The sequence below is a fragment of the Caretta caretta genome, chromosome 1 (genome assembly GCF_965140235.1).
Source record: "Caretta caretta isolate rCarCar2 chromosome 1, rCarCar1.hap1, whole genome shotgun sequence".
In the NCBI taxonomy this organism is placed as follows: Eukaryota; Metazoa; Chordata; order Testudines; family Cheloniidae; genus Caretta; species Caretta caretta.
The window spans coordinates 193,892,549-193,918,451 of NC_134206.1; the positions used below are offsets into that span (position 1 = coordinate 193,892,549).

At 41.2% G+C, this 25,903-nt stretch overlaps 1 long non-coding RNA gene across 2 annotated transcripts in view; it reads left to right on the forward strand.

The window, feature by feature from the left end:
- The window catches only part of LOC142068642 (uncharacterized), a 282,297-nt gene that overhangs the window by 242,734 nt on the left and 13,660 nt on the right, over positions 1-25,903 (forward strand). For both annotated transcript variants that reach the window (XR_012664532.1, XR_012664533.1), the window contains one exon: positions 13,638-13,761. This is a non-coding gene — a long non-coding RNA (uncharacterized LOC142068642). The remainder of the gene's footprint in view (positions 1-13,637; positions 13,762-25,903) is intronic.

The following is a 25,903-nucleotide window of genomic DNA, read 5'->3' on the forward strand; positions in this document are numbered from 1 at the left end:
CCCCTTACATAACAGCCACGTAAACAAAGCTCTGTAATCCTCACTAAGCAGAAAAGAAATAAAGCACAACAATCATCATCATCCCCAGCGTGTCTGATTAACTGAAAAAACACCTTTAAAGATTACTGTAATAAGTGAAATGGTGGCTTTTCATCTCTAAAGCGTTGGTTCACATCCTCTGTAGGTAGTGATCAAAAGTCTGATTCCTGCAGGAAAGATTGAAAGTACATTGGCAGGATGGTGAAGGGAAGCTTGAATTGTTGGTGTACCTGATCTGTGCATAAATAGATGCTTAGATGTAAAATGAAGGAAAATGTTGTGAACACAGCACTCAAGAGTTTAATTTCTGGTGCCCTGAGCATGAGCAGCTTTTTCAGCCCTCCTGCTACTGCTTAGGGTAACATCATATGATCCTCTGACAGATGCAATGTCGGAGGGCATACACACATGTGTTGGCTTTGTAGTTTGAGCTCAGTTAAGGTATTGCTCTCCTCTGCCTGCTCCACCGGAATAATTCCAGTGGAATATCAGGTTTAGCAAATGTGATGCTGGGGTTGAATGCAGCCATAGTTTAAACAAGGTGTTGCCATAGTATTACAAATGGAAAATTACATTGTACTAGAAAAGGCAAGATCTAAACGTATTGTGCTGAATATGGAGAAATTATTCCAAAAAGGAGCAAGGAGTCCCTGTATAAGGGCCCTATTCAGCATTCCTTACAAACATAGGTGAGGAATAATGATCTGCTTGCTGAGGACTTGGGCGATCTGCATTCAGTTTCTTGCCCCAGCACAGACATCCTGTGAGCTCTTGGGCAAGTCACTTTAGCCTCTCTGTGTGCTAAATTTCTCCTTGTGTAAGACGGGGTATTAGTAGTTTCCCTACTTCACAGGTGTGTTGAGGATAAATGTATGACAGATTGTGAGGTGCTTAGATACTATGGTGATGGTGACCCTATACATACCATGAATAGATAGACGTAACAAGTCTGTGGATTTCAACAAGCCATGCTTAGATAGGGCCCATTGCTAATAAATGGGGTAAAATGATGTGAAAAGGATGCCCTAGGGGAAGTGAATAGTACCTTCAGGGTCACCAAAGTAAAGCCTGTTACCCGCTTGATCTGATATTAGATGCAGTAGAGGAACTTTGTTAAGAGAGCAGTATCAGATTCCTTGTTTGGAGTCAGGTGGTGGTGGCCCCTGCATAGGTGCAGAGGAGTGGGGAGGGCACGAGGAACCTTTTCAGTCACCTTCGTATTATCAGCCACAGTTACAACCTTTGTGTTCCCTGAGTGACAAGCAGCTCAAGGCTAGTACCTTTTGCAGCCACTACCTTCCTGAGCATAAGAAGAAGCAGAGGGCTTGCCTCCACACATCACCAGCCTGGAGAGCTGCTTAGCTGCGGAGGGCAGCATGCAATGCCTGGCCCTAATGGGAGGCAGAGCAGCTGTGTTTTGCTGGTGCTCCAGGACTTATTGTGCATTGTCTCTCCAGTACCCCCACTGAGGCTGTGTGGCTCTCCACTGCCTCCAGCTCAGTGTTCTGCCACAATGACGACTGCTGGCTCCTTCAGGTTCATCAGAGAGGAATTGTGCTAGACTGTCTTGTTAATTAACCAAGTGCTTTCAGAGCTATCACCTTGTATACACATTGTATCAGTGTGCTTCATTTCACTGGAGCACTCAGATTCAATCGGTTTGAATTTCAGGTATTTTCATGTTTCTTATCAAGACACTCTAATGATGATGCCTCTTTGATAGGACTAGAACTTTGTCAAACTCACATATGTATTATTCAGTGAATATGTTCTCCATGCCTCTTACAGGCCAGCAACCATACAAAGTGCTTTTCAGTCATCATAAATGCTTGTCAAGATGGGTCTGGCTACAGTCCTTTCCTGTGACATCTGAGAAGTCCTTGATCTATGAATGACTGAGTTTTTCCTTCAGCTTTGTTGCTTACTCATTGCCTGTGTGCAAGCCCTGCATTACTAATTGCATCAACCCAAAAAGCCATTGTTAGTTCACCCCACACCGGGAATTAAGGAGACTCAGAAGGGGCCCAATTATCCTTATAGGTCACACCTGGGGTGGGGAGAGTCAGGCTTCATTGATAAACCTTAATTGCAGATGAAATCCAGTTGGGGAGAAGCTGGTAGAGGATTATAAAGAGAGGAAGTTGGTAAGAGAAGGGGGCTATAGAGAGAGAATCTGCAGTTGTTCTCTACGTACAGAGAGGTAAGCAGGAGGAATCCCAGAGGGAGGCAAAAGCCCTGGGATGCTGCCCCTAATGGAGGGGGTTTACCCAGAAGATTTGCAGGGAAGAAAGCCTGTAGAAGGCGGAATAGGAAGAAGCCCAGGAAAAGCACAGTGAGGGCTGAGGCTATATAGACTTTCCCTGCTGAAGATAGGGTCCATGGCCTGGATCCTGGAGTAGTGGGTGGGGCCTGGCTACTGGGAAAGCAACATAGACCATGAATTACAGAAGGCTGCCTGAGATGGTATGTGGGCAGATATTCCAGTGTGACTTGACTATCCTGGAAGGGAAAAACTATATAAGGTCTGGCTGGAGTCACAAAGAGAGAGAGCACCCTGAGTCTTGGAGAGTGAGAGGGCCATAGGGTGAGTGAGCAATGGAAGGGGCGTTAGATTGGATGAGAGTGCATCCCCAGACACAAGAGGGTGCCCTAGTAGTGAGTGAAATCTGTTACAGCAACCAATCTCATATGCTTTACTATATGACTTTTCATACTGATAATGAAAACATAAGGTGACCATATTTTTCCCAAAGTGGGACTGGCATGAGCCATCACTGTCTCTAGCCCATGTGGGAATGGGCCGAGGCCCCTTTCTTTCTCTCTCTACTCCCACCCACAGGACGGACTGGCCTGAGCTCTCCCTGCCCCCGGCTCATGTGGGACTGTCTGAGGACCCCTGCCACCCACCTGTGGGAGGCTGGCCCTAGCTCCCCCTCTGTGCATCCCTCTTCCCCTCCCCCCCCCCCACAGGACTGGCCTGAGCCCTCCCTGCCTTCTGCCCATACAAGGCCATCCCAAGGCCCGCTCTTCCTACTGCCTGTGGGACAGACCCGAGCTTGCCCCCCGCTACGGCCACTCATCCATGTGGGGCTGGCCCAAGGCCCCCTGGCACACACCTATGTGGAGCTGGTCTCCCCCAAGCTGCTCTACCAAGCCCTCCCTCCCGCATAGGGCTCGTGTTGCCGCTTGTTCCCCCACCCTGCATGTTCATCTGTGTCCTGCTTGGGCTGCACCACACTTCTTTAGCAAAACTGTGCATTTGTCCAGTTTTCTCTTGCCAACTGATGATCAGTTAGCAAGAGCAGATGGCACAAATGCCCAGTTTTGTGAAAAAAGTTGGGATGGTCAGGACAGGACCTAACGGGACATATGATCACCCTATGAAAATGCTAATTGCTGCCTTTGGACTAGGGAGAGCCTTAATCATCAAAAGTCAAATTTTGATTTCAACACTCCTTAAAACTGGGTTTTTCAAAATCCTGGGGTTTTCTTCAGGTCTGTCTGTGGTTCTGAGTAGCTAATTGTAATGGGTCTCATCTCCTGTTCAAATAAGTAAGGAGCAGGTGCACTTGGAAATAGGTCAAGCTATCTTTATTTAAACCCAACTTCATCTTCACGTTTAGGCACTTTGCATTTGGAAATGCCATTACAACGGCTCTTGCCAATGTCTTTATTCTAAGTAGGTGTCAGCAAAATGATCATGAAAAGTACTGGCAAAATACATTTCATATCTTGTTTCCTCATAGAAATGATAACCCCTCAATCTATCAGTTCATAGTGAAGTTATAGAATGTGCAAGTTTACTTAGTGCTTATGAAAGTGAGGGAATAATAGCAGTTGCTAGAGCCAAGCATAGTGCAGGCAGGCACTGTGCAAGTTTCCTTTGACAGCTTCACCAAACAACCAGAGTCCCAACTTGCAAAACCTCCTGTTAAACCAATCTGTACACTTTTGTGAGCAGATGCTGTTAATTATGAGGCATTGTTGTAGCAAACCATTCACAATCTGTGTGTTGCTATGTAAACAGCTAAAAATAATCCTCTGTGCTAAGAAGCAGCATACTTCCAATTTAATCTGTAAAAAAGAGTGGGGGCCAAGTTCTGTTTTGCGTTGGGCATGGTCTTGAAACACCAATAGGAGAGGTAGTATACATGCAGGTTGTATCAACTTCAGTTGGGAGTACTTGGGGGGGCCTAAGATTGGTGCAGCTCTAGAGAAGTAATTTGGCTGTACTGAAGTAATTGAAAGCAATATCATGCCCTTTTTTGTTTAAGGAATGTAGTTTGTACATGAGAAAAGGACAGTTGTCATTGTAAGTAGTTTTAAAATTAAAACTATGTAGTCCGTCTAGATAGAAGTAACATTTTGCTACTGTAGCATGTTTTGAATAGAGGTCATGCGGTGAAAGTTTACAACAAATGTTTGAGTGAGTTCTGTAGCAAGACTATTAATGTGAAATAAAATATTGATTGTACAGTGAGTTCAAAATTGGTGTGCTGATAACTCTCAAATCCAAAGGCATAAAAAAATTATGAGAAAACCTTTTGCCATGATCACTGCTGTCCATACTAGTAGAAAGGAGACATTTAGTATTGGAATGAATATTGTAATAGTGGACCTCAGATACAGTGCCACAGTAATTATTATGGTTGAGTGAGATTAAAGCACTTTATGTATAATAGAAAAGCGATACTTCAAGGGCTCCCAGCCAGTTTTGCAAACACATTGAACAGCTGTGTGATACTTGGGTTGAAGAACTGATATGCCTGGCTGTTCCATGGTATTTGTAGTTTCCTTAGTGATGCAGTAGAACAATTTTCAAGCAGTGTAGTGCAGTCTCATTATTGTAGCCATTAAAAGAAGCGATGGGTGTTGCAGAGAAAGGTCAGTCATGTGGGAAGAAACTCAACATGCTAAAGTACGATTTTTGCATGGAGTAAAGTTAAGATCTATGGTTAATCATGCAAGGGCCTGAGAATGTGTGTGAACTTCATGTGGTCCAGTGGATATAGCATTGGATTCTGAATTGGAAAAACCTGGGTCCTATCCCTGGCTGTGCTACTGATCTTCTGTGTGACCTTGGGCAAATCACTTCACCTTTCTGTACCTATTTCTCTGCCCAAAAGGGTTTACAATCTAAACAGACAAGACAGTACCTCAATGTTTTGAGGCAGAAAAATGGACATCTGATCTCATGGGGGCCTTTATGTTCTATCAAAATATGGATAACTTGGTCCCTTCTATATATGTATCAACACTATATTTAATTATCACTCCATTCTCAAAATTGATGAATTTGTTTGCTCAGATTTAGGGTGGGGAATCACCCTTCAAGGAAACAGAAAACTTGGACTATTTAATCCCATCATGAAAGTTTTTCAGGAAGTTGGAGATGTGTAAGCAGCCATTACTTCTGCTCCACTTTAATATAGGCAGTATATAAATAAAGGAAATAAAACTGTAGATGCTTCCTGAAGAAAACACCTGCTTTCCTTCTTTCTGCATTGGAATGTCTTCTTTACCCCAGTGATAGCCATCAATGGATGTTTGGGGAGGGGGAAAACTGGACCAAGGAATTTTTAAATTGAACTCAGCAGAGAGACTAAAATAGTTTTTTTTTCTGCACTGAGAGTCAATTTTCCAATAATATGAGACGAATCTGCTGGAAGCATAGGTAGACTCTGAAGATGCAGAAAGATTTGGCTATTCCTCGTTTGAGGCAAAGTCGGTGCTGTAAGGGGCAAATTATTTCTGACTGCCAGACTGTGCTGGTAGGTTTCATGGGAGGTAGGAGAAGGAATTCTTCCCCACTCTTGACTACAGATTTGTAGTGGGGCCATTCATTGGCTTCTGTGAATTTGCTCTGCAGGAGACCAGTAGTCAGTATACATGAATAACAGCCAGTCCACTTCTCCATGTGACCCCATGCAACAGACTGGTAGATGCCTCTGAGCAGCTTTGCTTTGCTTCATAGACATGGTGACACACATCCCTGACCCAGGTGCTATTTGCCTGTATTATCTTAAGAAGAAAACCATCACAGCTGAAGAGCAACAAGAACCCATAGCCCCTCCCCTCCTTTTAGCCCATTCAGATGACGTTTGCAAAAGACAATATCTGGGCTCAGAGGTTTTAAGGGAATGTAAAGCAGGTGGTGTCTTCTCACAAACTCCCTGTCACCCCAGTGAGAAATAGGCCAAGAATCAGTGTGATGCAGAATCTAAGAATGTGAGTGAGGGTGAGAATTTTAAAAAGCAGCAGGTCTGGCTCAAGTGTGCATTGTTATTGAAGGGGACCCTCCTAATACAGTCAGTGACACTGAACACTCAGCAAACATGTATGTGGCTGATCCTGTGAAAATCTGGCTCTTGGTAAGCCAGCAAAATGCGAGCTGAAACACCAATATGACCCACACAAAGTTGCATGTCAGCTGCTGCTAATTTTTAATTGCTCAGCACAGACGCATGGTAAATGCTTCAGCTAGGCTTGGTTTGAATTTGAACCCCGAATCTCTCAAAAAGGAGAAAGGGAGGGGTGAACAAGTTGAAGCAGTGAAGGATCTTTTCAGAAGCTCTGCCAGCCATTCTTTTGTGGGGAACTACCATGCATTTCTCAAGTGGAGTATGGAGAATTGGCTCATTCCAAGAGCTAACAAATAATAGAATGGGGAAATGCTAAGTAGTATTCTAATTATTTGCTGTGTAGCACTTTATGCATTAAATGTCTGACACACACTAATCTTTACAACATCCTGGAGAGGTATGTATTGTTCCCATTTAACAGATGGTGGCACTGGGACAGAGGTTAATGACCTAGCCAAACCCACAGAAAAAGTCCATTTCCATGTTCAGATGACATCAGATTGAATATTGAATACCAACAGAATGTAAATGTAGCACTCGATACATTCTACATGCTATACAAACACTGACCCATTCCATCTTCACAGAAACCCCAAGAATAGTACAGACACAGTCAGATGGGAACTGCTGTTTATCTTTGATCTCCCACTTCCTTGTTTTATGAATGTAAATAAAATTAAATGCAAAAAATGTTTAACCAGGGCATGCTTAAGCTGTACACCTCACTGCTACAGGATGTTAGTGAGGTACCAAGTTTGCTATGATTAAATATATTTATTATATTTAATATATGATTAAATGTTTATATTAATACCCACAGCCTGAATTGCTTGGGTTGAATGTATGGCATAAGAACACACATACTTCAGGCCATAAGTTGGCCACTAACTACTAGGGATTGAGAAGAAACATCCCCATAGACAAGTCCTCCTAACTGCCCATTACAGTACTTTGAATCAACTGGTCCCAGATACTGATGGAGACAAGTTTTTTGGCCATATGACTGGGCACTGAAATGCTATACAGGTATGTTATGACTTAAAGCCATTGAGTCTGCCCCCACACCACACCCCGGCCCTTAGACATTGGAGTACATTGCCTTGTGTAAATGTTCATAGTTTAAGATGCCCAGGAGTCCAAATAATTCACAGTGTGTTAACACTTGGTTTCTGCTGTTTTGAAAGATTCTGCCAGCTTGTCTGCCTGTTCTTAAACTGGGGAATACTGCTGATACTGGCCATGTCTCAAAACTGGGGGGGAAAGCCTGTTAAGTGTGGCCATGGTACTATAATAAATAAATGTTAACAAAATAATAGACTTTCCACATTTAGGCCAAAAAAGTGAAACCTGATTTTAGTTTTATTTTATGTGTAAGGTTTTTATGACTGGGCTGGAACTGACGGGAGAAGTGCTGTTAAACCACAAAGCATGGTGCTCATGATTACTCTAGCACATTTTCTTTGGACTCATGAGGTCCAGAAAAAGCAGTTAAACCCTGTTTTGTAATCTTTAGAAGTTCATCTGTGATTAATTCTAAGGTAATCCAACTTGCTTGGTAATACAACTAGTATAAGGATGTGTTTGTTATTTTCCACTGAATGCATCCGATGAAGTGAGCTGTAGCTCACGAAAGCTTGTGCTCAAATAAATTGGTTAGTCTCTAAGGTGCCACAAGTACTCCTGTTCTTTTTGCGGATACAGACGAACACAGCTGCTACTCTGAAACAGAGCAACCATGTACTTTCAGTTACATGACTTCATTTTTAGATTAAAATAAAATCTACAAAAGCAAAGTCTACATAACCGTGTATCTTTTGTAACGGTTGGCAGCAATTTGGAGAACAAAATGCCTGCTGTCTCTGTACACAGCCAGTCTTGTAAGTTAGAGTTGTTGTACATGGTAAGTAGAATAGAGCTACGTATACTACAGCAGGCTATTGGAAAATAACGTTCTAGTGAGTGCCTGTAGTTGGAGAGAATTTCCATAGCTTCCTAGCTGCCAGGTCTTCCACTAGCCATTCATCCTCCCTTATGTAGTCCCCCTTAGACTGCTCTGAAGCACTCACTCTTAAGTAGTTGTAAAATGAAAAGAGAATGCTGAAACACAAACCCCTTCATTTAGTGTGGAAGAATGGTAAACAGGTTATTTTTGCAGGGAAAACACACTTCTATGAGATCTGCATGCTGCTAGGTATTTAATCTTTTCTGAAATGTGTTTTTTGGTCAGCCCATTTACTTCGTAGTGCTTTTCCTCTCTTGCTTAAAAATGTCTGAATCATTGAATTTGAAAAATGCAAGCCTGCCTGCCTCCCTGCATAAAGAAGATGCAAATAGTGGTGACAGTTGTGAGAATATCAATGAGCAGTATAATGTGGCATTATAATGTCAAAACTACGCTGCTAGTGTGAAGGCTCAGGAAGCTCTTGCATTTGTCTATTTAGGGGTGTGTGCATGCTACTTGTTCTAGAGCATACATACCCTTTAGGTTGAAGTTTTTCACCTTTCTTATTCCAAAGATAAATTTTGTGGTAAAGAAATTATATGCCACCAATTTTAACTGTTTTTCAACCATAAAAAGTAAAGACCTCGATCCTCTAAGCACCTGAACTCCCTGTTCTGCTCCACTCTGAAAGAAGGATATCAATTTTTGAATATAGTGGCTGCACTGACAATTCCTGCATAGATTTGTTTGCTTTCCTCCCTAATGTATTCCCAATATTCTGTAGGGAGCAGCAGGTCCGCCTAAGCACACTTCCTTGAAATCCTGGACAAGCAGTAAATCTGGGGGTCTTTTATAGGTTTCAGTGCTTCTCTGCTTCACTCCATTTGTAATGGAAAGAGAAAATTCTGGTTTCATAAGAATTATAGTTTCAAGCTCATTGAGGAGAACTGTAAGTCTTGACACTATCTTTCCACAGGACTTGATTTCTCTCACTTATGTCTGAAAGAGTTTGTAAACAAATTTGAAGACAGATCTTGTCTTTATTTTTCTGTAATGCACCTAGCTCACTTTTAGAAACCATGTATAAAATTACATTTAAAAAAACAACACGAAGGGAATGTTAAGATTGCAAAGTCAAGGTCTCATCACCTAAAAGATTCAATGCCTGATGTTAAGCCTGGGATCAATGTTCCCTCTAATTTTTGACAGGCTGCGTGCGCAAAAAATTTCTTTGCAAATTTTTGTGTGTGCTGTGTTTTGCTGTGTGCACGGGGTTTAGGGTTTGTGTGTGGGGTTTAGGATCTGTGTATGTGCGCACACGCACACAGCTTAGAGGGAACAGTGCCTGGGATACTAGAGCTTCTAAATGAAACTGTTGCAATAAATTTTATCATGGGCAAAACAATATTCTTCCTTGAGGGCCTGTCTGCAGTTCCATTTGTGTGATTTGGCACCCCTGCCACTGAGCTTTGAAAAGCAGGTTGCTATGTTGATCCCAAGCTATGAGACATAAGGTGGGTGAGGTAATATCATCTATTAGACTTCTGATAGTGGGAGGGACAAGCTTTCAAGGAAGTTGGTGCAAAAGATATTACAGTAACTCCTCACTTAAAGTTGTCCCAGTTAACGTTGTTTCGTTATGTTGCTGATCAATTAGAGAATATGCTTGTTTAAATGCTCCCTTATAACATCGTTTGGCAGCCACCAGCTTTGACCACTGTTTGCAGAAAGAGCAACCAGTTGCAGTGGGGGACTGGAACCAGGATGGACCGGCAGCCCCCTATCTGCTCCCCGCTCCCCTAAGTTCCCTGTGTGGCAGCTGCCCAGCAGGCCGGGCAGTTCAGCTGTCTTTCCCCCCACTGCCCTGTGCTGCTCCTGCCCTCTGCCTTGAAGCTGCTCCCAGGAGCCTCCTGCTCACTGTGCGGGGGGTGGGGGGGGGTGGAGAAAGAGAGGGGCTAATGTCAGGGTGTCCCCCTCCCCCCCTGCTCCTGCACGCCACTTACCCCATCTCCATAGAGCTGGGGGAGGGTGGGGACACAACAGGGCTCAGGATGGAGGGAGCTTCATGGCAGCAGCTTCTGTCTCAGCTTGCTGATCTACTTAAAAAGGCATGCACTTAGAGTGGTGTCAGCATATTTAAAGGGCCAATGTGCATCTCTCTCTCACGCATAGTGCGTGTCTCTGTCTGCCATGCTGTCTCCCCTCCCTCCCTCCATTCATGCTGCCTTGTAGAGTGTGAGGCTACATTAACAACAATGTGTTAAGCCTTGAGGGCTCAGCTGAATGCTAGTTCATCATTTAGCAGCAAGGCATTTTTCAGGAAATATCACGCCCTCTTCCACCCTCTAACTTCACCACCTCAACCAAACTTCACAATCATCATTGCTGTATACAGTATTAAATAGTTTAAAACTTATACTGTGTTTTTTTGTGTAGTCTTTTGTCTGGTGAAAAAAATTTCCCTGGAACCTAATCCCCCCTATTTACATTAATTCTTATGGGGAAATTGGATTTCCTTAGCATCGCTTCACTTAAAGTTGCATTTTTCAGGAACATAACTACAATGTTAAGCAAGGAGTTATTGTACCTCACCCACCTTGTGTCTCTTGAAAAACATTGTCCATTAAAGGGGTATGAGCATTCCTGTACAAAAGTGAAATCACAGTCCTCCTTTGTATAAGGGAGCTCACCCCCAACCACCTCAGTTCCTTCATGACAGAGAATGAACCAAATTCTGTCTTGTTAACAGGACTAGACCTTCCCTTAACTTAATGTTACTGTATACTAATCTAACTCTTTACAAAATCAGAGAAAATAGCCCTTCCTTTGTCCTTGGCTCCTTACCATCACAATTTTGAGCCCTAAAGGCCCATGACGGCTTCAAGAGGTGTACCTCTTACCCAGCAGTCATACCCATGCCTGACATCTAATGTTCAGTGTCATCTGTGTTTGGAGACCCACCCATTAACCCAGTATGTAATTTGCTATGCCTTGACTTTCCATAACAGAAGACAGACATTTGAGTGTCCAGCCTCATTTAGCTTCTCAGTAGAGTATAGCCTGAAATTCAAGGCTCATCAATAGTAAGGCAAGAAACCTCTACGCTATGGTCCACTGACAAGATGCAAGACATGCCTTTCTGCTTCAGCCTCTGCACAGCCTTCTAACATAGGTGTGAGACTGGGCTCTCATGGACCCTCTACTGAGGTCAAGGACCTTGTCTGGCATGGTCAGCACCATTCATGTCTAAAGTGGTTCCAAAGAATAAGTCAGCTGCTACTGTATAAATCTTTGGTCCTACTGGCTGGGCACCGTTTGCCTGGCACTGCTTCCCTCTGCACCATCTCCCATGCCTGCAACAGATGTGTCCAAAAGTGCTGATTTTTCTCTTGTCCCTTAGCCCATTGGGGCAAAAGAAAGGAAACATGCTGTGGTCCACAAGGACAAAGTTGTCCTACAACCCCATTCCAGCTTTATGTCTATGGTGGTCTCAGATTTCCACTAATCTCAATGTATTTCCCTCTCTATTTTCTTTCCAAGATCTTGTTCTCATTCAGGATAAGTACATCTTCACACCCTAGTTGAGAAGGATGCTCAGTTTTTATCCTGGACAAACAAAGACCTTTAGAAGATATTATAGGTTGTTTGTAACATAGGGCAATGACAGGGAGAACCCATAAACAATCATAAACTCACTGGATTGAGAAATGTATTGAACATTATTACATTTTAGACAGGAAACAGTACACCCTGGTTTAAAGACACATCCTGCAAGTGGCATGGCAGCATCAATACCTTAGGTTTATATTGAAACCCAAGTGAGTTCAAAGAACTGAATATGCAAATCCAGATTTACCAAACTGCAATAGGTCCTTGTGGTGTAGCTGAAAACAATTCTGCATGTGCTACTTCATGTACCTAATGGCATGTACACGTGGGGACACTCAGAGGTTATCCAAATTAACTAAATGTGTGAATTTCAAGCGGCTTAGTTAAATTGCATTAAACCACTGTGTGGACACTCTCACGCAGAATTAAAGTGGCCTTAATTTGATATCACTTAATTCGCTTTGGAAGTTGTGTCCCTATGTAGACAAGCTCTAAGAATTTATTACAGCTGACCAAAAATTGGAACTTCTGGAAAGTTACTGGAAAACTCCTGTGGAAAATGTACACTATTTTCCAATTTCATTCTGAAATCAGAATGAAAAATTGAAGTTGTGCTATAGAACAAAATAATTGGAAAACATTCAATTTGGAAGTGGTGAAACATTTCACTGAGTCAGTCCAACATTAAATGTATTTTCTTACAGTAGTGCATGGCCTTATGGAAAGTTGTAAATTCAGTCTGATGTCCCCAATCTTCTTTTTAGGCCATGTTCCCTGGTTGGACTAAGTCTCTTAAAACACATCCACAGCCATGTGAATCCCAAGATGTACCATCCTAACTGGACAGCACATAGACTGTATTCCATCATGGGAGTCCAGCCCAGAGCAGAGATGGAGGCATCAGAAATCTTAACTACAATATTCAGAGGCAATGTGCCACAACATGGAAGGGTAGTTTAATGTTGACCTGACCCAAAACATATCTACTTGAGTCAATTCAACAAACTGAAATATTTTGATATAGGTCAAGCTGAGCTTAAACATTTAGTTTTCACTTTTCTTGACAAAATGCATGTGTATTAAGTGTTTACCACACTATGTTCATATCTCCTATGTGCTCAAGCCTGCTGTATTATAAATGTGTAAAATGGGGAAAAAATACCACATTTATTTTTTGTCTATAACAGCTGTAGCAATCAGGCATGTGGGTGACATCTGCAATACTGAAAATCAGCATCAGGTCAAAGATTTCTTTTAAAGGTCTATAAAACATGACCTATGAGGGAAGATTGAAAAAATTGGGTTTGTTTAGTCTGGAGAAGAGAAGACAGAGAGCGCACATGATAACAGTTTTCAAGTACATAAAAGGTTGTTACAAGGAGGAGGGAGAAAAATTCTTCTCGTTTAACCTCTGAGGATAGGACAAGAAGCAATGGACTTAAATTGCAGCAAGGGCGGTTTAGGTTGGACATTAGGAAAAACTTCCTAACTGTCAGGGTGGTTGAGCACTGGAATAAATTGCCTAGGGAGGTTGTAGAATCTCCATCAATGGAGATTTTTAAAAGCAGAGTAAACAAACCCGTCGGGGATGGTCTAGGTAATACTTAGGAGACTGAAGTAGCTGACCTCTTGAAGTTCCTTCCAGCCCAATGATTCTATATGGTGAAACAAGTGTTTTCTTACAGACAGTACAGTGTCTGCATCAATGGCTACTTCAATGCACACAGCAATTTAAGCCACAAATGAACTAGAAGAAAGACCCCATTGAGAACATGGACCTTCAAGTGATCTTAGCTGAAAAGAAAACAGGTAATGCTTTCCGTTAATGTGTGTTCTGTCTTCAGTTAAACAGGATATACAAACAATATGTCTGACCTTGTCTGACATAGCAGCAGGAACTGCAATAGAGGAAAGAATTAATAAAGCCAAGGACAATCTAAGCAGTTTTTTTCTAGATAATACTGATGACAAAAAAATCCCTCCTGGACAAAATAGATCTTAAATTGTCACAGAAGATCTAATCTCAGATCCTTCTGATATCCCTACAACTGAGAGAACACAGACATGATTGACTTTTGGGCAGAGATTATTCAGATCATCCATAGAAATCCAATGGGAAAACTTAGGCTAACTAAATTCACACTGTCCTAGCTAAATAAAGGAATAAATGATACCAGGCAAAACTAGAGATATAAACTGAATGTATATAAATTAATCTAGGATTCTTCTTTTCCCAAGACTTCAGTTGAGCAAATTAGAAGTTAAAGTAAAACATTCTCAGATGCAAAGCATGGATTTGCTTTATCTTGAATGCTATATATCTTGATTTATCTTGCACACATGGTGATTAATCAACGATTATGGATTAGGTTATGATTAAGGAACAATTGATAGTACATGTTTCCAAAAATCAAGAAAATGTCTATTGTTCCTTGTTGTAAACAGAGGTGCCTAGAAAAGAATGGAATAAATGACCCCAAAAATCTGCTGGAGACCTAACTGTAAAAATAAATTTATTGACTGGGACAAATGTTTGGGTAATCCTAGCACAGAAATGTTAGATGTTTTGGCATTTTTTTCCAATAACTTTATTAAAAGAAGTTTTATCTTTATCTAGTAGAGGTGTCTACAGTATTATTATGTCGAAAAAAACTGCAAGTGTGTATTCAAACACTCGTTCCTTACTAAAATTTTATGCTGGAAAGTGTTTTTAGCCTGAGCAAGTCAGTCAGATTCTGTTGAAGCAAAGCCAAGTTGCCATGTCTGGACGCCCATACAGACAGCAACAGTGTTTTTTTTTTTTTTTTTAGAGCTATGATGTAAAAGCCAGCATACTGGAGAATGTTTATTGCAGTGGTCTCAAGTGGGGAATGGAAAAGGAAGGATAAAAGAACTCTTCCTCCTGCTAGTTTCCTGTGTAATGATCACGAAGTGCTGGTACCACAACTGCCAATTGTTTTAACTTTCTTGCCTGAGGTGTTCCTGCAGAAACGCTTCCAAGAAGGGGAAAATATTGCCTCCTTTAAGCTTACCTGAACGTATTCCAGGGTTGGGGAAGAAAACACAGTCTCCCTGTGATGGGATTTATTGTCTTGTATTGACGGAGGGGAAGGTGAATTTTACCTTGTGTTAGCTAATACACAGTAACTGAGCAGGAGATAAGAACACATCCAGTGTGTGCTGATAATTGTCAACCTCTTAAGGAGACAGATGTCTCTTCTCAAGTGAGAAGGTCCATATCCCACAGAAGAGGAATATTTAGCAACACTTGGATACTGCTCAGTACATTAGAATTTTCAAAAAAAGACATCAGTAATTGCCAGAGTATATGCTGCAATAGATCTGAAGAATTCAGGAATGTCCTCAGACAGAGGGAAGCATAGTGGGCAACACTTTCAGCACACCTCAGTCTTACTTGATATTTCTGATGCCATCAACAGCAGTGAAATAGTTGGACAGAAGTAATCATAATTAGCCTGCACATTTTCTTTATTAAAATAAGCAGTAGATGCTATAAACTCCATCAGGGTCAATTTTTCCGTCATTAATCATGCAGGGAATTTTGAGTAGAACTGCAGGATTTGACTTAATATTAATTTACTGTTTTTGTGCATCTCAGCAACACAAAATGCATTCCTCAGAGATCACTTTTCCAGTCAACTGTGTGTGTGGGGTGGGTTTTTTTAAGCAGCAGTAGATTTTAGAGAGGATAAAACAAGTTCCATGGAAGGATCACCAGAATTAATCTAATTCTTATTTTAGCAAGTAATGGTATGAATGTTAAAAAAAGCAGTGGGAGCATAATCATACAATGAAATGCTGGGTAGGTATTTTAAAAAATGGTACTTGAGGCCACCCCAAATCCAGTGTTAATGTTTTAACCTCCTAATATGTAGACTATACATAGTCTATTGGCAATGCAGATATGTCCCACAATAAATTGGATTCATGAGGAATTTCCAGCAAGTTCTTGGAATTTACTGGGGTCAACTTTTTGTTTCAGAATGTGGAGGTAGTAACCAGGGGGCAACCATTTTAGACTTGATTCTCACCAACAGGCAGGAACTTGGATATGAATCTGAAAGTGGAAGGCAATTTGGGTGACAAACATGTCGTGGATAAAAACCAGGCTATGGCACAACTAGCAAGGAATCTAAAAGGTAGTAAGAAGAGGTTCTTTAAATACATTAGACTCAAGAGAAAGACCAAGGAAAAATGTAGGCTCTCTACATAGTGGGGAAGGAGAGGTAATAAGTGATGACCTCAAGAAGACAGCAGTATTTAATGCTGGTCGTGTTTCAGTCTTCTCTAAGAAGATAAACAGTGAGCAGATATTGACACATAATATTTAAACATTAACAACAAGGGGGAAGGAATGCCAGCGAAAAGAGGGAAACAGGTTAAAGAATATTTCATCAGGCCCTCCTGATATTAATACATCTAATTTATCTCAGGCTACTTAAGGAACTAGCTGAAGTAATCTTGGAACAATTAGCAATTATCTTAGAAGTCACGGATGGTAGGTTTGGTCCGAGAGGGCTGGAGAAGGTCAAACATAGTACCGCTCCTTAAAACGGGGAACACAGAGGATCCAGGGAATTATAGACCAGCCAGCCTGACTTCCACGCCAGTAGGAATGATACTGGAACAAATTATTTAAAAAAAAAAATCTAATTTATAAGCAACCAATAGGGTTCTAAGGAATAGCCAGCATGGATTTGTCAAGAACAAAGTATGATAAACCAACCTACCTTCCATCTTTGACAGGGTTATGGCCTCTTAGTGGGGAGACAGTAGCCATGATATCTTGATTTTCAATAAAGCTTTTGTGAGAGTCACGTGACAGTCTCATAAGCAAACCAGGGAAATGAGGTCTAGATGAAATTACTATAAGGTGGGTACACAACTGGTTGAAAGACCATACTCAGAGAAGTTATCAGTGATTTGCTCTTGAGGCTGTTGTATTTGATCTTTCCTGAACAATGGAAAGTTTCACTGAGGAAAGGAAGATTGGAAGCTAATCTCTTGTGATCTCAACAGGTGTAAAGAATATTTGGCACTTATTTGAGTCCCACTTTGCTTCAGGGAAAAGGTGTGTAACAGCTTTTGGAAGTACTAATTAGAGTAAGTTGAAACTTGATTTATGCAGGCCTTAAAATGACTGGTGAAACTTGATCTATACTACCAGGTGGAAATTTTGCTGATGAAGGAAGTTTGGTGTTTCATGGTTGTACATGTGAAGATCAAAAGAAACAATTGATCAAATTGTTCCATATTAGCAAATTCTTAGCTGTTTCCATAAAGCTTTGAAGCATTCCAGACACACACACCTCACTTAGGTATATTGTGAAATGGAGTGGCTGATGTTTAACAATGGGGGAGGGGGGGAATGCTGCATGAGCTCTGCACAACATTCAGACACCTTTAAGCAGAAGTGCAGTTAGATGGCACCCCCTTTACAAACATGTCAGTGGAAGAGTCGCCATGAACTGTCTCTGGTATTACCCCACTGTTCATGCAAGTTCTCACCTTGGGAACCGCCTCACTGCATGATGGCTTGATGTTGTTTTGAGGTGCCACTTGGGACAAAATTGTGTCCTGATGAATGGCAGAAATAGCGATAATCCTTGTTTATTCTGCATTATTAGCACTATTAACAATTCTGGTGATACTTGATCTCCACAGAAATACTGTAGGACTTGATATTTCCGTAAATAAAGTAAATGGTTATGCACTCAGAAAAATACAAGGGTATAGTTTTCACGATACCACAAAGACTGAAAATTGTCCAGTGGATGCTATTTTGCTAGAAGATGCACTTCTAGCTATGAATGACAAACTGTGAAGGTGAAGAGTGCTTAATTCACATATCTTCCTGATACCCCTCATTTGTTAGGCATTACAGAATCCTGGCTGTAGGAAAGGGAAGAATCTCTGTAAATACTAACAATTTTTCAAATCAGACCTGCACAATCTTTGATATTTCTACTTCTAAGCTTAAAGTTTCATGTAAAGCTATTTCATGTAAAACACTGATTGGCTGAATGTAAGAAGGGCAGCAGTAAACACTGAAAATATGGACTCATTTCTTCATTGGCCTTATGTTTACAAGGTTACTTTTGTGTGTTTCTAGTTTGGAGCACGTATACTCAGTTTGTACTTCAGGGAACATTTCTAAAAGGTCTGTATTTTCAACACTTAAGCTTGAATCCTGACAAGCAAATTAATATACAAGTAGTAAAATATATTCATGAGTTTTGGGCAGCTGTGTACAGGCAATATTGAATGAGAAGTCACTGACAAACTTTCAGACCTACTTGCCAGGTTATATTCCCCAGCTTATCTTTATAGTGGTGGAGAGGAATGAGATTAACCTTGATTTGTAGATCTTCAGGATCTAATGGGAAGGCATTTTACCACAACGTTGTTGCAAATTAGCAAACGCTTGCTATAATAGTTAGTTACTTTTTTTATAGAAAGAATCCAAAACAGAAAACACATTTTCTTATTCAACTGAATTGTTCCTTACTTGAGTAATAAAAGATAAAATCCTAAAGGCTTATCACATTCTACACACTATTCAAAGTAATCCTCCCTACAACACTTGGAACAAATCCACCTGATAAAAATGACGGAAACCTTTTTCCCCCTTAATCTATTTCATTTTCATTGGTCAGAGTAGAAGACATATGTGGTCAGAGTAATAGCTTGCTAAAGCAATTGGTGGCCTGGCCATGTATACTTGCCTTTTTGTAATGGACAATAACATGCATTATTGGCAAATGTTAATGTGTTCATTAATATTTTGGTCTAGTATTCAGATACATTGTATCTGACCTTTTATGTTGGAATAGTAAAAACCAAATTTCATGCTATTTTCCAGATTGCTCAACCTGAATTAATGCATGACCACCCTAGTTAATAGTATTCTATAATGTTTGGCACCAAAGGTTAGTATCCTGAGAATATAGCATGTTTTGTCCAGAGTTATGTGATGTTTGGATAATGTACCACACTTTTATTCTGTTATTTAATATATAGACATAAATCTGAGCAAATCTGTTTTTGTCAATGCACTATTTATAAGAGATTTAGTATGACAAATTATTTCACCTTTATTTCTGATGACGAAAACTATAAGGTTTTCTTTTCTCTTCATGTGTGAATTCTATTGAGTTGAAAAGATGCCTGTCACAGAAAAGTCAGTGAAAGATAGGAGGCTCACAGTTTCCCTTGGGCTGTGCATACTGACTGAAATGAACTATGAGTTCTGCCAGGGAAGAATAAGCATCTCTGTTTCTAGTAAAGATTTGTGAACTTATTGTTTTAATAATAAAACCATAATAACTGCCTTGTGATCCATAATCCCTGTTTCCTTAAGTACTTACGTAAAGCAATTTTTACATTTGATTTCTTTTTGGGTCCATTTTTTTCCTATGTGTTAATGCAACATTAAAATAATTCATCTAGGCACTCAAGCTCAAATATGAGGAGGCCAAACTCTGCCACCTTCCACTTATATTATCTGTTATGACAAAGACTAGCAAACAAAATTATATGTTTAGAATAGGGTTCTCGAACTTTTTTTGCTGGGCCCCCCTTTTAAATATTTCAGGCTGTGATAATCCCTCCCAAAAAGTACCGAACCCTCTCCCCCATACCATGCCACCCTTACTTCTGTGCTGTTCCTGGCAATGGCGCTGCCTTCAGAGCTGGACGCCTGGCCAGCAGCCGCTTCTCTCCAGCCGCCCGGCTCTGAAGGGAGCACAGAAATAAGGGTGGCAATACCATGACCCCACTACAATAGCCTAGTGACCCCATTCTGGGTTGGGACCTCCAATTTTAGAAACGCTAGTTTAACGACAATTAAGTCTGTGGCTATAACAGTCATAGTAATGCCTTACCATAATGCATAAGGCTGTCACTTCCATCTCCATCAAACCACCCTTTAAACTTGGAGCACAATTTGAATTGTTTTACTCTGTTTTAGTTTTTGCTGTTTGTAATATTTGGGGGTGCAGTTCAAACTAGTGAGGGGTACTGTCACCACTTGCCCTGTAACTATGGGTGCTTTAAATGCTTTGCTGCTATGGTTGGTCTCCTCCCGTCTTGGGGATTACTTGCAGGGTGACGCCCAATATAACTCAAGTCCTGCACCTCCCCAAAACCGTCTGCCCTGAAGTGTCAGGCCCTCTCCTAGAACACTCAGAATTAGTGAGGTTTGTTGCTCCTTTAAGAAACAAAAACAAACAACTTATTACTTTAACTGGAGTTAATCACATCAGTTACAGCAGTGGGTGGGTTTAGATTAAAAGTAAATCAAGCTGATTAAAAGGAGTTTAAGTCAGTTCAAGCACAAGGGGTAAAAAGACAAAACTGTTTCAAGCAAATAAAAAGCAAAGTGTTTTCTAGTGGCTAAGACTCAACTCAACAAGCTACTGCCTTAGTTCAAGGTAGATTTCTCACCAGTCTTCCTTCCAGCCACGGCTGACTTTCCTTCAGTCAGGACCTTCCTGGATAAGGATAAGGTGCTGGTTTCCCTCTTCTTCCCAGGTGAAAGATCTCTACCTAAGCAGGTTTCTCACCTATATTCATTTCCCAGACACTTCAACTCCCTTGGTTGAAGGGCCAATCTTCCTCAGCTTGCAAGAGTTCTGGCTTCTTGTGTCTGTCCAGTGATGGATGCCAAGATGGCTTTTTTCTCTCTCCGTAGCTTCCAGACTCACTGTTTTGTCCCCCAGACTCAGGATGCTATTCTTTGATTCCTGTGGATTCCCATCCCTCTGCTGATTTGTACGTAAATGGGGCTCCCATTGGTTTTGGTCACACTTTGCTTAATTTCACTGGGAACAGGAAGAGAACATCTTTCCCTTCTCTCTGGAGAGAACTTGTTTCTTGCTACGTTTGGTCTCAGATTTTAAAGCATCATATTATTAAATATCCCCATTTCACAGTGACAATCACCAGTATGGTATTAGCTTTGAGAAGAGACCTTCCTTGATACTTTTCAAATACAACAAGAATGTATAAGGTCAATGACAGCCTCTTATAGGGGCCTGAGCCTCAACTGATACCTTCCCCCACCCTCCAGGTTGATGGCTTTACCTTTTATATAAATGTTCTTTCATTGTCTGCCTGATGACAAACACACATTTCTTTGTACATATTCTTGCATGATGTATGTACAGTGTATTAATGATCAGTGGGTTATTAGTTTTTCAGTGATATTCTATATGCTATTTGTAGCAGGGCGGTCACCCTGGTCCGGTGTAGAAGGGGTTAAAAACAGCCCTGGGCAAGGGCTGCCCCGGGGAGCCACTCAGGACCGGGCTTGAGGCAGCCAATCAGGACCAGACTGGGAGTATAAGAAGGCCTAAGGAAGGTACTGGGTTAAAGACTTTCTCTAGCTTTGGAGACAGATAGACCTACTGCCTGAAGGAGCAGAGTATCTTGGCAAGGGCAGTTCAAGCTTGGCAACTCCCCAGGCTGAGGCCTTGATAAAGGCCTACCCAGGTACTGAGGCTGGGAGGTGAAGCCTGGGAGTAGGCAGAGACAGCTGGTCTGACTCCCTTGCCAATGATGAGTGGCCATTATAGACTGCAGTTTGCCCCAGTGAAAGGGGGCTAGATGATGACTGGCAGTAGCCACTGAGGCAAGGTGGGTATAGAGGGTTGGGTGTTCCCCTGGGAGGGGAGACCAAAGTGTGGGGGTACTGCTGGGGCAGAACCCTGAGGTAAAGGGGCACTTGGGTCTGGGAGGGACATGAGGGGCCTGAGGCAGATGAGCCACCAGAAAGTGCTCTGAGTGCTGGATGAGCTAATTCCTGAATGACCAGCAGGAGGTGCCACTCCGGTAAGTCTTTGCTCTGCTACACTACCTTTTGGGTTCGTGTCATAACAACCATGTGTTAGATGTGGTGAGTATGTCAGGCCTGAGAAGAATTACTTACAGAGTAGCAGCTGTGTTAGTCTGTATCTGCAAAAAGAAAAGGAGCTTATGCTCAAATAAATTTGTTAATCTGTAAGGTGCCACAAGTACTCTCTTTCTACTTACAGGAGTAGTGAACCACCAATGGACTGTTGTCACACCATTTCAATTAAATGTTTAGAAAATAAAGATTTAAAGCTCTTGTTAAATTGAAAATGACTTAACTAAAGAGTTATGAGCAGCAACTCCCTAACAATTCTTTGTACAACTTTAAATACACACACATCTTTAAGACTGGTAAAGATACATATCTGCTGCAAAATCCTACCTCAGCGCCTCATCATGGCGCAGCGGTGACCTTGGCTGTCTGACAGCTATGGTAGGGGGTGTATGCCCTGGTATGTATAACCATGCTGCAAAGGTGTTTGACTATTCAATCCAGGGAGGGGGATTGCTCTCTCAAAGGAAAGAGCGCTTTTCCTCTTCCTTAGAGGTTGAAGGCTAGCTAAGCTTGAGGAGGTATGCATGCCTTCCTGCATATGAGAGAGTCTGAGAACTATCTATCTATCAGATTTGTCCAGTATGGGGACTGGAAATACTTCACCCCCTTAATAATAAAGCATTACACATTTGGCCAAGTACGTTATGCTGACTCTTGCTAGTTTTAGAAAACACTAGGTATTGATTAGTGTTGTTGGTGGGATACTAGGCTAATGATCTGCTGAAGTCAGATAGTCAAATGCATAGATGTTCATGTGAACCTCTAAGTAGAGCAGATATGTTTCAAGAAAATGGGTCAACCTTCCTAAAAGCTGCTCAATGGCTAAACTTTTTTTTTTAGCTATTGCAATCTGAACACAAGTAATAAGTCACATTTCAGCAGAACTCTTAAACACATACTTAAGTCTATATATAGCAAAATATTTGATTTCACTGGGAGTTAGGTGCTTTAAAAATCTGGCCCTAAGCACTTGGTTCTGCACTTTGCTGAATCCTGGCCTTAACACACTGAAGTGAGTACCTGAGAACACTGAAACAGATCTTAAGGAAGGATTCAAAAGAGGAGCAGAAGGTAAGATAAAGGGTTAGGATGAAAAAAAGTTGTAGCTGACTAGTTTACCTTTTAACTTCTTCTTTTTTCTGTTCTAGGTCTGTGAATTGATCCTCTGAATGCTAAACTTTATTTCATGCCTGGTCAAAGCAAAGAACGTCAGTAGCGCTAAGTTTTGATGCTAGGATGCTGTATTTGTTGATGGGGGGGTGGGGAGAATAAAAGGCCACGTCTGTTCAGTTTTGTAGAATTTTAAATGTTTTTAATGGTCAGGATGATGAAAATAAGTATTGAAAAATGACTTTAGAATATAAATCCTGTACTTCACAGTACATGCTGTATTTTGGTTAAAAACAGTATAGTTTTTTCCTTTCCATCAGAGGAGTTCTTTAGTCCCAAAAGTACAGAGAAGCCCCTTCACTATGCAGTATCTTAGTCTTCCTCATTTAAAAAATATTCCTTTAGCTATGTAGGAGACTTTCATTGCTCACCATAACTGTGGAGTTCATTGTATATGCAAAGGTTCCAGGAAGACTGAAATGCAAGGCAGTCCCTAAAGTCATAGTTAATTATTTAGAGCGGAGTGTTTTTTTTAAATGGGATTGATGTACCATTGCTCCTGCCCATTTCCCCTGCTTTTAGCTGCTGCTTTCTTTCCTGCCTCTACAAGTAACAGGGATACTACTCTTCTACAGACCTCTTACATCTGCTGCCAGCCCTAGCTGGCTCTTGAACGTGTTATCTTTAGTTGCTAGAAAGTGTGGAACAGTGATGGATATGCATTTTTTAAAAAATGTATTTAAACTTCCTGCCCTTTCTTGAGGGTTCACGTGAAAAGAACAATCAAACATCTCCCTATCCTTGAGCTAAGTTGGCATTGCAAGACTAAGAGGAATACAAAGTAAAATCTTACTTTGTTGCTTAAGCTACGATGCATAACTCAGTACATAGGAAGCACATCTGTAGAGTAAGAGAACACATTTTTACATTGCTCCTTGTGAAGTGTACAGTTACACTGCAAAGTCTCTCACTTGATTTGCAGAGGGCACTGTGTTTTGGAGGCTCTATGTGCAAAAAAAGTGTGTGTAAAATATAACTAGCTCTTCTGTGGCACTTATCAGTAGATCTCAAAGCATGTTACAACAATCAGTATTAATACCCTTGTAATGGGGTGCTCTAGTCACTGCTGGACAGCAACTCCTGGCAGTTCTGGGGGGTTAGCTCTCTGAGGCAGATGCTCCTTCCTGTAGTTGCACTCCATTGCGCTCGCTCGCTCTCTAGCTCTCTCTGTCTGCAGCCCCTCTCTCGCTCCAGGCGTCACTGCTACCTCTTTGTAACTTGGCCCTCTGGCCAGGTCACTGTGTTTTCCCCTTTCCAGGGTATCAAAACCTTTTCTGAATGACAGTCTCTGGTAGTCTTCCCCCTATGATGCCATTCCCTCAGTGACAGTCAGGGGAAACTTAGGCTCACTTTCTACTCCAGGTTCAAGCTCAGAGACCCTTTAATCAGCAGCCAAACTTTTGATCATTCCTGAACCTTACTGACTTTCCCTGAGCCCTCTCTTACCCTTCTGGCTTCCCCTGCTCGGGATTTTTCCAGCCCAAATTCCCTCCTCCCAAGGAGAAACTATAGGCTAGTTGCCTCTCTAGCCCCAACACATCTCCCAGGGAGTGACTGCAGACTATTTCCCTGCAGCCCCCTGTCTGAGTGAATTCCCCATGTTCTAGTTTAATGGATTATATACTCTATTCTTTCCATGACTCAACATACTAGTATATTGTGAAATAGATATATATATATATATAATCTATTTTTAAAGGGAACTATAAAAGCAGGTCGAAAACATTTCATCTTAACATTTGTTTCAAGTGCAAAGAGTATGTAAAGCAGCTCTGATAGGAAATGTCTCATAAAAACAGGTTTTATGGATTTATGAATGAAAGCATATTAATAGTCAAGAACAAATGCAAGGAAATAAGAGGGGAAGTTACAGTGTAAATCATGCAAGAAACACCCTTAACTTGTATGATTGTTTGACCCTCTAAGGCTTGTTAAAATGTCCCTTCCATCCTAAGCATGCTTCAGCCTCATGTACTCCCAAATATTTCAGCCAGTTCTTGTCCAGATCAGGAAGCAAGCACACCCTAAAATTCTAACATAGGAAACAAAATTAGTTCTTCATAAAAATAGATATAAAGGAATACTATGGAAAAAATTGTTCTCCTTAGCCTCTGAGGATAGGACAAGGCAGCACTGGGCTTAAATTGCAGCAAGGGAGGTTTAGGTTGGACATTAGGAAAAGCTTCCTAACTGTCAGGATAGTTAAGCACTGGAACAAAATACTTAAGGTGGTTGTGGAATTTCCATCTGTCACCATGCCTCAGTGCGTCAGAGCTGAGGATGCTAGGTTTAGGACAAACTGCTGAGAAACAGTGTCTCCCTAAACTAGTGTTGTTCTTCCATAAGATGTACCAAGTCAGTAACAAAAGTAAACTTCCATCTCAGCACACTGGTTAACAAGAAGTCAGAACTGCAGTCTCCTTGTTTCATCACCCAGGCCTTGACTTTATGATTTAGTTATTTAAAACAAATTTCATCAAAGAAAGGGTTCTTTTAATCCCAAGAAATCAGCCACATAGCCAGGTCAATATATAACTCAGATATTGCCCAATAATCAGGCTATTGCTAATCCTGTAGTATCTAATATCTAAAGATTCTTTTGAAAGAGGAGTTATGTAATGGTTAAGGAAAACAAAATACATACACTCATTTCCAAGATCTTGGGTCAGGTCTGTAGCACTGATGGAATCAACTGCTGGCTTGTAAAGTCTCTAACTTCCAAAAGATTGGATGGTCCTCAGTCTATTGGTTGGAATGCTCCTTTTAGTGTCAGTCCAGAGATCAGAATGGGAACAAAGCAAAATGGAGATGCTTCCAGGGTGTGTGTGGTGTGTTTGGTGTTTGATATAAAAT